This window comes from Peromyscus eremicus, chromosome 8a, assembly GCF_949786415.1.
Source record: "Peromyscus eremicus chromosome 8a, PerEre_H2_v1, whole genome shotgun sequence".
NCBI classification, from domain to species: Eukaryota; Metazoa; Chordata; class Mammalia; order Rodentia; family Cricetidae; genus Peromyscus; species Peromyscus eremicus.
This window is the reverse complement of record NC_081423.1, coordinates 38924380-38937987: the sequence shown is the minus strand read 5'-3', so window position 1 is coordinate 38937987 and position 13608 is coordinate 38924380. Positions and strand designations below refer to the sequence as shown.

At 44.4% G+C, this 13608-nt stretch overlaps 1 long non-coding RNA gene across 1 annotated transcript; it reads left to right on the top strand.

The window, feature by feature from the left end:
• The first annotated feature begins 3755 nt into the window (after positions 1 to 3755).
• LOC131916036 (uncharacterized) lies at positions 3756 to 6945 on the top strand. The gene is made up of 2 exons (XR_009380494.1): positions 3756 to 3931; positions 6680 to 6945. It is a non-coding gene; the product is annotated as an uncharacterized LOC131916036 (long non-coding RNA).
• Positions 6946 to 13608: the final 6663 nt, after the last annotated feature.

The following is a 13608-nucleotide window of genomic DNA, read 5'->3' as shown; positions in this document are numbered from 1 at the left end:
CTGGACTGATGGGCCAGCAAGTACTTGAGATCCACCTGTCTCTGCGCTCTCAGCACAGGGGTTTCAGTGCTACCTATGTTACAGTGTTATGGGGCTACAGGGATTCCATGTGCCACCAAGTCCAGCCTTTTACATTAGTGACTGGGATCTGACCTCAGGTCTTCATGACTGTGAGGCGAACAATTTACTGACTGAGCCTTCTCTCCCTACCCTTCCCCAACATGTTTCTCAAACCCAGAGTCAATGCTGCTGCATCTCTAAAGCTCAGGGAAAGATTCAGTCATTCAGCACCTAATTGTGGTGGAACTAGACCTCCTGAGAAGACCCAGTTCTACACTGGCTATGTGAGTCCCAGTGTCTCTTTCTAGCTAAGAGACTTGTGGGAACTATATATCACTCTAGGCCTCTGTCCTTCCACCCAAGGTGTAGCAAACACAGTTCTTACCTCAGAGGGTTGTGTTCTAATACGGGTTGCAGGCATGGACCTACCAACACAAAACTCATGACCAAATATGCAATCAGTAAAAATTAGCTATAATCAGCGTCCTTGTTAGGGCTGAAAATGTCAAAATAAGACCTATTGTCCCATGTCTAGAAATAATAGCGAGACCAATGACACAACATAGGAGTGGTGTAAAGCACGGAGCTCAAATGCCAGATAGCCCTGACACATATCTACCATCCAGACACATATAGGGGCTGAGATAGAAGGGTCACAAGTTCAAGGCCAACTTGGATCACACAGAGTTCCAGGTTATCCTGGACAACTGAATAAAACACAGCCTTAAGTAGTAAAAAGAGAGAGCTGGAGAAATGGCTTAGCAGTTAAGAGCACTGGCTACTTTGCCAGAGGACCTGGTTTACTACCCAGAACCCACACGGTGGCTCACAGCTATCTGTAACTCAGGTTCCAGGGAATCTGACACCTACTTCTGGCCTCCATGAGTGCTTCATGCATTTGGTGCTCAAACATATATGAAGGCAAAACACTCGTACAACATAAAATAAAAATAAATGATTTTTAAAGTAAAGAGAGGGCTGAGGCTAGAGTTCAATGGCTGAATATCTAGCTAGCTAGCAAGAGGAGAGCCCAAGATTCAACCTAGTACTACAAAACGAAAAAAAAAAGGAAAAGAGAGATGCTATAATACAAATTTGGGAACAAGAAAGGGTTTTCAGAACAAAATGCGTTCTAGTTTCATTTCTGTTGCTGTGATAAAATACCCTGACCAAAAGCAGCCAAGGGAAGAAAGGATTTGCTCAGCCGACACCACCAAGTTACTGTCCATTACTGAGGGGAGTCAATGCAGAAACTCAAGCAGTTAGTCACACCACATCCATGGTCAAGAGCAGCGAGAGAATAAAGGCATCCTTGCACGCTTGCTTCTGCTCCTGCTCAGCTAGCTTCCTTGATGTTGGCATGTGTGTGCATGGACACAGCTCATGTACGCATCTGAAGGCTGGAGGGGACATCAGCTGTCCTCCTGTATTGCTCGCTGCCTTCTCTCCATGAGCCAGGCTCTCTCAGTGAGCCTGGAAGTCACATATTTTTAGCTAGACTGGCCACCAGCAAGCCCCAGTGATCTTCCTACCTCTGCCTCCTCTCCAAGTGCTGGGGTTATAGGCATGGGCACTACCACACCTGCCTTTTTATGTGGGTGCTGGGGATCTGAACTCGAGGTCTCATGCTTATATAGCAAGCACTTTAGCCACTGAACCAGCTCCTCAACTCCCCCAGACACTTTCGATTTGACAGGCCACAGTGACACTGTGGAGGTACTGAAGGAGACAGAGACTAAGGTGGCAATGAAAATAGAGCAAGCAGGCTGATCTGGCTGGGAGTGATGACCAGGAGGGAGGGCAATGAGGAAGTCATGATTCCAGAGACCTTCACCCCATGGCTGTACTTGGAACACGGCACTGGAGAAAAGCCGGGCATCAAAGGCAGAAAGCGGGCGAAACTTGGCTTTGAAATAGAAGAGAACGGGAGATATATCTGCCTGGCAGTGTGATGTACAAACAGAAAGGACAGCCCTTTGTTAGCAGACATGGTGCTCATTTTCCTCCAGGGAAGGAGGTGACATTGGTCTCTCCATGACCCTGCAGACCTTAAAACAAGAAGGCCCCCTCTGGGAGCCACCAAGGAGAGACCCATGCTGGAGGCCATCCTATGGGTGGAGTGGACTCGGAAGAATGCTATTGTGGGAAGGGGTGAATTGGGGGTCAGGGATGGGAACATTTTCACAGAGGAGGGTGCTATGTTATAGATAAAAGAAGGGCCGCTTCAGAGGCAACTGAGACATAGCTCGCCACAAAGGGACACAGTTCAGGAAGAGGGAAAGCCAAGCTCTCCATTTTTGAACATGAAAGACAGCCAGTGTCTGCCACAGGCTCTGCCTGGTTGTCACACCCCACCCAGATTGTCTAATACTCCATGTGGCCTCCTCTGATGAACATCGTGGAGGATCTCCCTCTGTGAAGACAAATTGCTTGATCCTCAGTGGGGCCCAACAAAAGAGCGGGCAGAAATCAACCCCGGAGGTTATAAGTTGACCATTTGGTCTGCCAGAAAAATAAATGAGGGAAAAAGAAATCATGGGGGGAAATGTATATGAAGTGGAGGAGGGAGAGAGAGAGAGAGAGAGAGAGAGAGAGAGAGAGAGAGAGAGAGAGAGAGAATACATAACTTAAGGGGGTATTTTGGCTCACAGTTCAGAGGGATACAGTCCATCATGGTAAGAAGGCATGGCATCTTAGCTAGGATTTCTATTATGGCCAAAAGAAACTTGAGGATGAAAGGGTTTGTTTTGCCTTACAGCTTACATAAGTCATCATTGAAGGAAACCAGGACAAGAATTCAGGGCAAGAACCTGGAGGCAGGAACTGGAGCAGAGGCCGTGGAGGAGTGCTGCTGCTTACTAGTTGGCTCTTCATAGCTTTCTCAGCCCACTTTCTTATAGAACCCAAGACCACCAACCCAGAAGTGGCATGGCCCACAATGAGTTGGGCCCTCCTACATCAATTATCAATCAAAAAAAAAAATGAACCACAGGCCAGTCTGGTGGGGGCACTTTCCTAACTGAGGCTCTCTCTTCCCAAATGACTCCTGCCTGCGTCAGGTTGACAGAACTAGCCGGCACACATGATAATGACCGTAGCTTGGTCTACGGCACCCGCCAGGTGAATCAGTCCTCAGCTTGCTTTCTCCTTTTATTTTTTTTCATGTAGCCTATGTATGACACCTCCATCACTCAGTAAGGATGGGACCCCACTCCTCAGGTAGTCCTCTCTAGAATCACTCCTAAAGACACATCCATAGGTGAACTTCATTAAAACCCTAGATATTCATTTTTTAAACTTTTCATGTGTATGGGTGTTTTGCCTACATGTGTGTATATGCAACACATACATATCTGGTACCCACAGAAGAGGCATCATATTCCCTGGAAGTAGAGTTCCAGACAGTTTCAAGCCACCATGTGGGTGCTTGGAATCGAACCCAGGTTCTCTGAATGAGCAGAATGAGCAGCCGCTGTTTTTAACTACCAAGTTGTCTTTCCAGCTCAGTCCCTGGGTATTTCTTAATCCAGTCAAATTGACATTCAAAAATAACCCTCACAGAAGGCAACAGGTGCCATAAGAGTTGAGACTGCAGAAATCTCTGCTACTCTTATAAGACCACATACTTCATTTGAAGTCCTAGTTCCTGCTTTTCAGTTCTCATGTTCCCATGGCAACAGATGGTGGCACAACTATCAACACTCAGTCGAAATGGTACTTGGGACTTCAAGTGTGGGTCTTTTCCCAGGCTAGTGATAAGCAGTATAATGCTGTCTCATGTTGCTGGGCAGCAGTGTTAAGGCATTAGTCACATGACCCAAAGCAACCAATGGGCCTGCTCCAGTACAGAGCTGTAAAGTGAAGACGCCTGGTAGGTGGAAATAAATGTACTTCCTCTTAGAATATTTTCTATGAATAATGATCATCACAGCCTCATACATCAAGAAGCATCTACACATACCCCAGCTTGAGGTCCACTGTGGAATTCTTGCTCTTAAGAAGGGGTATGACATGCAGTCCAAGCCCACTGGAAGTGAAAGAATCTCGATGGAGGAATGCATGCAATAAGTTAGCCCATGGGCATGTCTGTAGGAGAGTGTCTTAACTAAGGTAATTGATATGGGAAGACACAACCAATTGTGGTTGGTACCATTCCCTAGGCAGGGGATCCTGATGTGGGTTACCATGGTCACATGGAGATGCCCAAGTGGTGAGGAACAGAAGTCTCCTGTTGATAGCCAGTAAAAGTGGAGACCTTCCACAAACTACATAAGAGATTTCAGAAGAACTTTCCAGCCTTGTCTGAGCCTTAGATGACAGTCCAACTGTAACTGCACCCTTACAAAACTCTCACAGCTGGAAACATCATCCAGGTCCTCATTTTTAAAATCCTTGAGCCCTAAAAAATATGACATCACAAGTATGTACTGTTTTAAGCTTCTGGGCTTGGGAGTAATTTGTCACATTTAAATAAATTACTGATAGACTGACCTCATTGAAGAGTTGCAAAAATTAAATACCACAGTATACTTCATAAATAACAAATAAACAGTTGCTGATATTGGAGACAAGGAGATATGAAATGTGTTTCACCTGCATGATGCATGTATTTTTCAAAGCCCTAAGTGCCCAATGTGGGACAAGTAAACTTTGAATAAATTTGCCTTACTGTGATAGAATCCTAAAATCTCATTTTATTTGCAAACTGTAAAATCATGTTAATCTGCCACTGACCCCCTTGATGGGCAAATATCACATCATTTTAAAGCTTATAAACTAAAGGATTTATACATTATCCATATGATCTTAGTTCTTACAATATCAGCAGTGCTGGTCCTGAGGGAGAATGGGTTTTAAATGTGTGAAGTCTGAAGCAGGCATGGTCTGTTAGAAATCTATTCTCAGATTCCATTATTATCTGCATACCATCATGATTCCCTGAAGCTTTTCACAGAGAAAATGGGGGCACAGAGAAATGTGGGGTAACTTCTCAAGAGTCGCAGTAGTGGATCACAAGATGAGCCAGTTGAGAAAGGCACTTGCTACCAAACCTGGTGTCCTGAGTCTGACTCTCTCCCCCTACAGGGTCCACGTGGTAGAGAGAGAGACTCCTGAAGGTTGTCTTCTGACCTTCACATGTACGCCATGCCACACACACCCATATGCATGCATGCATAAAACGACAAGTAAACATAATAATATTTTTAAGAGCTATGGCAGCTGCAAAGCCACCCCTGGCATCTGACTAGACAGCTGGACTCCAGATCTACACCTCTGGAGGAAGGAAGGGCTGGATCTCCAGTGTCATCTGATGTGGTTTTGAGTGGCTGAGATGAAGTGTCCAGCTACTGAGCAGAGAATGCCATCTCTCTTGCTATTATTGGTATAGCCTCAGCCTTATCCTTACCTGGACATCAGCCGTATTAGAAATATTTGTGTCTATACAATGTGTGCCAGTGGTATCTAATTCAAATTTATATGTCAATAATCTTTATTTCTTGATGATGCCATACTTCCATTTACAATTATCTGGTCAAACATAGCCTATATTCAGAAGTGTACAGTCAGAGTGATGAGGCCAAGCACTCAGGGCACCATGAAACATGAGTGTAGCTTTGTTGCTGGTGATGACGTTTGTTTGTTTACTTTTGTTTACTTTTTGCTTTTGAGACTGAAGACCCTGTTTCTCTACATGGCCCAAACTAGCCTCAAACTCATAGTAACACTCCTTCCTCATCCTCCCAAATTCAAAGATCACAGCTGCGTGCCATCATGCCCAGAACTGATGCTGATATCAGCTTTCAAAGAAACCCTAACGTCCACTCCTGTTTGAAGTGAATCTTCCTGGAACATCAAAGGCTTCTCCTTCAGAGATTGGGTTCCTGGGGCCCATGGAAAGGAGGAAAATAGGACTTTTTGTGTCCGACCCTGTTCCAAATGCTGTAGGGAGGTTAGCTGACCTTGTTCTCACAGCAAACCTTTACAGTCAGATACAGGTTCAAAACATGGCTGATCCCTCTCCAAACCCAGCAGGGAAAACCACCATTCCCCACATCCCACCCAGAACACTTGGAAACACAGTGGTACTTAGCTGAGCTGCAATACCAGAGGCTCTGGTGACCTTGAAAGTGAGTGATTGGTGGGAAAGGCTCTCCACGCCAGCTGACAGCTGTGATTCAGAGCCTGCAGATGTTACCATCTTGGGACTTTAAACATCAAAGCACACAGGAATTGCTAGGTTAGCGCACAGACCCTGACTCAGCAAGTTCAGAACAGGGTCTGGAGCTCCAAATCCCAAACAAACTCTCCAGTGACACTCCTGCCATGAGTCTATGACTCACACTTAAAGCATCAAGGTTCAGAGGACAATATCTATCAGGGTTACAGCAGCAGCAACAGCAGCATCCTCAGTCATGTACAGGTTTTAGGACAATGCAAAAAGCCCAAAAAAAAAGAGGCATTTAGATCAAAAAGCTCATGTGGGGATGTAAAGCATGATGTTTTGATGATAAAGACCACATTTACCAAAGGTTTACCAAGTGTTCAGCACTAAATGATAATGATATGAATTACTTGATCTTCATAATAATGATTTTTGAATTATTATACCATTTTACAGATGCTGAAAATTGAGACCAAAAGAAGGAAACAAACTTGCACATGGTTGTTATTTAATGCATAAGCAGCACTTAAAACCAAGTGCTATCCTAAACCAAGTGATACCCTAAAGATGTGCCGGACATCTGGTCTCATAAGAAGATTAAAGAACAGTTCCAGTGTACCACAAGCCCAGAACATGCTGTGTGAGCCAGTGGCTAACATCAAATGCAGTGATCTTGGCTCAGGGCTTGGGGAGCTGAGAAATAAAAATAACACATGAACAAATTCAACAGTAGACAACAGAGACAGTGGTAAAAACGAGGAAATTGAGGTAGAAGATTCACTGGTAGATGCATAGATGAGGTTAAAGGACAGATAACCAAGGTAGAAAATCCACTGGTAGATGCACAGGCCATGTTAAAGGACAGATAACCAAAACTGAGGCACTTAGAGAAAAGCAACAGAGGAAAACCTTTGCCATCACAGAGCCAAAAGGGCAGTCAGCACAGGAAAAGGATGACGAGAACCCAAGGAGAGCCATGAGCCATGTTTATATCCACTAGGCTGTCCATCGGGGACCACAGAGATAGAGGGCGTGGTCACACAGGGTCTCCCTAAAGAAGAAAAGGAGGAAAGAGAGCCCCCACGCCCTTTGTTTACCTACCTCCTGCATGCCTTCCTGAACTGTATTAACTTAGCTCCACATGGCACCAACCTGCAAAAGCACTCAAGAGAACCATCCTGGAGGGTCAGTCTCCTGGAGTAGGGATAAGGGCAAAGGAAAGAAGAAATGGATGTGTGTGGGAGGAGCAAACAGAAAAATCAGCACAGATGGCTAGGAACCTGCAAACTCTTTTATGTAGGGCAGTTAATCAAGTGTGGATATTTATGGCCAAGGAGTGACAACCTGGTGTGAAGACATTTACCACAATGCAACTTGAAGGGTTGACATCTGCAGAAGAGGGGAGACAGTCCACATGGGTCTAACAAGCAGCACAATGAAAAGAAGATTAAATGTGTAGGTGAGTTTGATTCTGATCCAAAGAACTTCCTTTAAAAATGGAAAAGAGGGGCTGAGAATGGCAGCTCAGTTAGCATGGTGTCTGCTTTGTAAGCATAAGGACCTGCGTTTGGTCCCTAGAACCCACGTAATGAAGAAATCCAACCTAGTGTCATGAGTGTATAATCCCAGGACTGAGGAGACAGTGACAGTTGGGTCACTGGGGCTCCATGGCCAGCCAGTCTAGCTTACTTGGAGAGTTCTTGACCAATAAGAGACCCTGTCTTCCAAAACAAAACGGGTGGCACCTGAGAAACCACAGTCAAGGTTGATCTATGACCTCAACGTGCATATACATGCCTATACATGCACATGCACTAGCACACACACATGTACCTGCATATAGACACTAAGGCATACCTATATACATATACATAGAAAAGTGTGAAAAGGTTTGTTTCCTGGAGCACTGAGTTGGCCATCTCTAGACATCTAAGCATAGGGTAGAAACTGCCTATTGGGGCTTTCAGAGGAATGATTGCCCCTGTAACAAAGGGTCCAAGTGATCTCTATGGTGTCTGTCAACCTGAAATCATACAAGTGCGTCATGTTTCAGCCAGCCTGATCTCACTGAATCAAACTGCACCAAGAGGAGCAGCCATGGGACTCAGCAGAGGGCACAGGCCAGCTATTTCCTCACCTCTCCTTGACATTGAGATCCATATCGCTTCCTCACCTCATCCATCATGACAGCTGGAGCTTCCTGTCTCATAACAATGCTGCCCCCTGACCTCTCCAGAGGGCTGGCACTACTCCTCGGTAAGGGCATTGCTTGAAGCATCCCAGTTAATGATGTGTTTGTTCACTGGGGTCTCGTGCCTACAGAATGTGAAATGAGCATCCATTTCAGATAAAAGATTCATCTTTCCCCATCCACACATCAGGGTTACTTAATGGGACAAGGAGCTGACCCCTGTCTGGCTCTGATGGTTCTGAACAGGGGATTTGGTGGCAGGTAGATCTGAGTTCAGATCTTGGCCTTGCTGCATAATGAATACGTAGCCACAAACTATTAACTTCCTCTTCTAAAGAAAATTACAGTGATAATATATAGAACTCAGAATAATTACGTAGCTGGGGATGCCTGACTTAAACACTCACTAAATAATAGCTGTCCTTTGTGTCATTGTCATCAAAAGAGGGAATAGATTGCTGTAGGTCTGGGAGAGGGCAAGGTACAAGACAAAGAAGAAAATGATGGAGAAAGAGTCAAGACCTATCTCCTAGTTTCCTCACTGTTATCCACCTGTGTGTGTGCCAAATGCCAATATGTCTACTTCCTCTCTGGCTGAAAAGAGGTTGTAAGCCTTCCAGGCCCCATTGTCCTCATGCAGAAACAAGCCTATGTTAAGCAGATCTCCATGCCCCTGTGATCCAGGCAGCTGAGGGCAATGAGCTAAGTGGGAAGGTGGTAAGAAAGGCCAAGGGAATGCAGGACCCCCAAAAGAATGTGCATCAGATAGGGATAACTGTACTGCAATGAGGGGCCTATGATTTCCATAAACACAAAATGGTATCTGGAGATCTGTGAACCCTTCCAAGCTTTAAAGGCTGATGACTAAGTTGAATATTTAAAACCCTCTGAGAGCCAAGCAAAATCATCTGTGGGTACCAACTGGAGATCTTTAACATAATGTAATCTTCTCTCCTTAAAAAAATAAAAAATAAGCTGGGTGGTGGCGGCTCATGCCTTTAATCCCAGCACTTAGGAGGCAGAGGCAGATCTCTGTGAGTTTGGGGCCAGCCTGGTCTACAAAATGAGTTCCAGGAGAGCCAGAGCTGTTACACAGCTCTATCTTGGGGGGAAATTTTTAAATAAATAAATAAATGGCTGAGAGTGTAGACAAGCATTAAAGTGCTTACGTATCATACACAGACCTTGGGTTTTCTCCTCAGTATCACATAAAACTGGGCATGGTGGTGTAATCTCAGTACTGAAGAGGTAGAGGATCCAAAGCTCAAGGTCATCTTTAGCTAGGCAGAGATTTCAAGGCCAGGCTAGTGACAGGAGACTGATGTCCACAAGCAGAAGAATGAAACTAGATCTTTCTCTCTCATTTTGCACACACACACACACACACACACACACACACACACACACACACAAACCTGCAGCTTCCACTGAATCAAAGATTTCACTGTTAAACTTGTAACTCTGAAACCAGTGGAAGAAAGGGTGGTGGAGAAAAGCTTTCAGATACAGGAAAATGTGAAGGCTTTCTAGATAGGACTCTGGTCACTCTCAATAAGGCTAACAATGTACAAATGGGACTTCATGAAACTAAAACACACTTCTGTATAGCAAAACACTCATTCAAGTGAAGAGGCAGCCTACAGAAGGAAACAAAAAATCTTTGCCAGCTATTCATCCAACAGAAGATTAAAGTCAAGAATACACAAAGGACTCAAATAACAACACATGAAAAAAACTAACAATGCAATCCAAAAATTAGTTATAGATTTGAACAGGGAAATCCCAAAGAAGAATCATAAATGACTAAAGTGATTATTTTTAAGTGTTCAACATCATTATCCACCAGAGAAAGGAAAACTAAAACTACTTTGAGATTCATTCACACTCCAGTAGGGATGACTAACATCAAGAAATCAAGTGGCAACAAAGAAAATGCTGATGAGGAAGAGGGGGAAAAGGAACCCTTGTTTGCTGCAGGTGGGAGTGTATACTGATACAAACACTATGGAAACCAGTGTGGAGGTTGTCACATGACTCAGCCATACCACTCCTGGGCATAGTCCCAAAGGACTCCATATCTAATAGAGACACCTGCTCATCCATGTTCACTGCTGCTCTGTTCACAATATCTAACAAACAGAATCAGCCTGTATGTCTATCAACAGATAAGTGGACAGAGGAAATGTGGTAGATATACACAATGGAATTTTATTCAGCTGTAAAGAAAAATTAAATTATTAAAGTTGCTGGTAAATGGATGAAACTGAAAGAAAAATTATACTGAGTGAGGTAACCCAGACCAAGAAAAGCAAATGCCATACAGGCTCTTGCTATTCCTCTTGATTTCCCACCAGAACTAGGTTAAGACCCTGTTGGTAAAGATACCACATAACTTGGTTGCAAGCTAGAGAGAAATCAAATGCAACTAAGCTGGAAACTTCATCCCTGCTGGGTAGCTTTCATGATGCCAGGAAGTTCTATGCAGGCTTCTAGGAGAGAAAAAATATCAGTAGTATCACCCAGATGTGAAACCTACAAACTGCAATACCAACATGCTGGCCAGGGTGTGGCCACTGCAGTAATAGTGGCACAACTATTGTGTAGGCAACCAACCACTCTCTAATTAGATTTGAAGCCCACTCTGCAGGAAAGATTTTGTACTCTAAGCCTAGTCAAAAAGCCCTTGATGGCGTAAATCATAAGACCCTTTGGGTGGAGCTTAGGATACTGTTCAGCTAAATTGACACAACATCAAACTGCCATCTTAATATTTATGTTTACACCCATGCTACTCCCAGCATTAATCAGAAAAAGCTCTTTACAATAAATGCCAGTAAATACAGAAACTCTTGGCTGGTCAAGGTGCTATGAATGAGTGCTCAGCCCTAAACAAGATATTTATACTGCCCCCTATAATATCCAAGGAATATTACAGAAGAAGAAACAATATAAGAGCCAGAAGACAGGGAGAAGGACTACAAAATGCCATCTTTTGGACATGACACAGTCATTAAAATCATGAATTCACAGAATCTGTGGTGTCTACACTGGGCCTGCAGAAGACCAGACCTGTCAACTATCAGTCACAGATGATGAGAGCTGTGGGACACTAACCTTCCCTGATGAACTATTATGTATTGATAGAATTTGGGGAGAGAGTAGTCATTATATTTAGGCATGTAGCTACTACTGAGCCCACTAGGCTCTACTGGACATTGCCACACCCACAGTCACAGAGATGCCCCTAGATAAACTCAGTGGATCACAAAACAAAACATGGGGACATGAGGAAGAGATCTGTATGGAGGAAGGAAAGCCTACACGCTATACACCCCACTGGGAAAAGGAGCTTATCCCAAGAAGGAGCAAGAACAGCAGAAGAAATGAGGCCAAGGCGACCCTGAGGTTGCTGGGGGCTGTGTCCTGCTCTCTGCCTCCTTAGCACCTGGAAGAACTTGAGTTGTTTCAGTTCTGTATCTCCAAACGAGTCCCATCTAAGCCTCCAGGGGCAACATCTTCAAGAAAGAACAACAGAGATTTGCTGGCACAGGACTACCTAACCCTATTTTACCTGCAGACTGCCAGGGACTCTGGACCACTTTCTACTGGAATTCTTTGTAGTTGTATGCTTCCTTATTTGTATTTTGTTTGGTTGGTTTTGTTTGGCTGGTTTGGGGTTTTGTGGTTGTTTTGTTTTGTTTAATGCTGGATTCAAGGTTGCTATATCGTTAAGGATGACCTGATTCTCCTGGTTCTATCTCCCAAGTGTTGAGATGACCCAAGGCCTTCTTATGCTAAACAAACACCCTATCTACTGAGCTACATCCCAAGCCCCTCCCACAGATTTCTCATCTCATCCACAGATGAGAAAGTTGAGGGACTGCCTGTCCAGAATTAAAAAGAAATCTCAATGATTTCACCCCCACGCCTATCCTGCAGATAAACTCCAATTAACACCAAAAGTGCCCCATGGAGATCTATTTCAACCTTCCTCATAGGTCCTCCCTTGTAGGGGAGACCTGGCTAGCAAAACCCTGGGCAAACAAGCTGCAGTCATAAGCTACATCTGTCCCACTACCTGCTTTTGTGTAGCTTGTGAGCTATGGATGGTCTTTACACTTGTAAAACAGTGTTTGAAAGAGAAGGAAGGAGGAGCACAGAGAGGTTCTGAGGCCCATAAAACCTAAAACAACTGCCACATGGTCTTTGTACAGAATGTGTTTGCTGACCATGAGCAGCCATGTCAACTTGCAAAGCAAGTTCCAGTGTTCAGTGAAACTGCACTGACCAACACAAGTGGTCTGCTAACATCTGAATCAAACTACAGGATGCAAGTTCTCCATGGCACAAAGAAAGTGCTAGGCAGGACACAGAAGAACCTTTATATCTGTGACTTCTACAGAGGTGAGACCCAACAGAGGCATTGATACAGGGGAAGCCACTTGCATTTTACTTAATTCTATTATCTTGTTAGGCTTTAACCTAGAGTACACAGGATGGCCAATTGGGCAGAGCATTATCCTGGGATTCTCTAGGGTCTGAGTCTGTCTACAATAATTCCCAGCACAGACCATTATTTCACCAGTTCAACCCTGCAATAGCTGTGACTGTCAGCTTGACACAACCTAGAATCACCTGGAGAGTCTCAGTGAGGGACTGTGTACACTGGGTTGGGTTGTGGGCCTGTCTGTGAGGGATTGTCTTAAATAAGTTAATCAGTGTGGGGAGACTCAGCCCACTGTAGGCAACACCATTCCCTAGGCAAGAGATTCACACTATAGAGAAATTGAGCTGAGCACAAGAAAACAAGCAAAGGAGAACACATGCATTTATTTTCCTCTGCTCTTGACTGAGGAGACTCAGGCCCATAACCCCCTAGGATACAGTACTGGAGATTCCAACTCTTCTCCCAGTGGTGACACCACCCATCCAGCCCTAAAGGCAGAGCTATGAGGCTTAACTTCAAGAATAAGTAGAAGCCGTGAAGAATAAAGAATCTTGGCAATAGAGTAGGGTCAGATATGCTCCTTCTTGGGCCCCTTTCAGACCACACTATATAAACAGAGCCTCTACAGTCTCTGAGGAAAGCTGTGTGACCTTGGTTAGCCACACACTCTCTCTGAACTTCCAGAGTGAAGAGGTTAGCCTGGATCAGGAGTCACCAACTATTGATTCACCAAGTGTTACAGGGTCT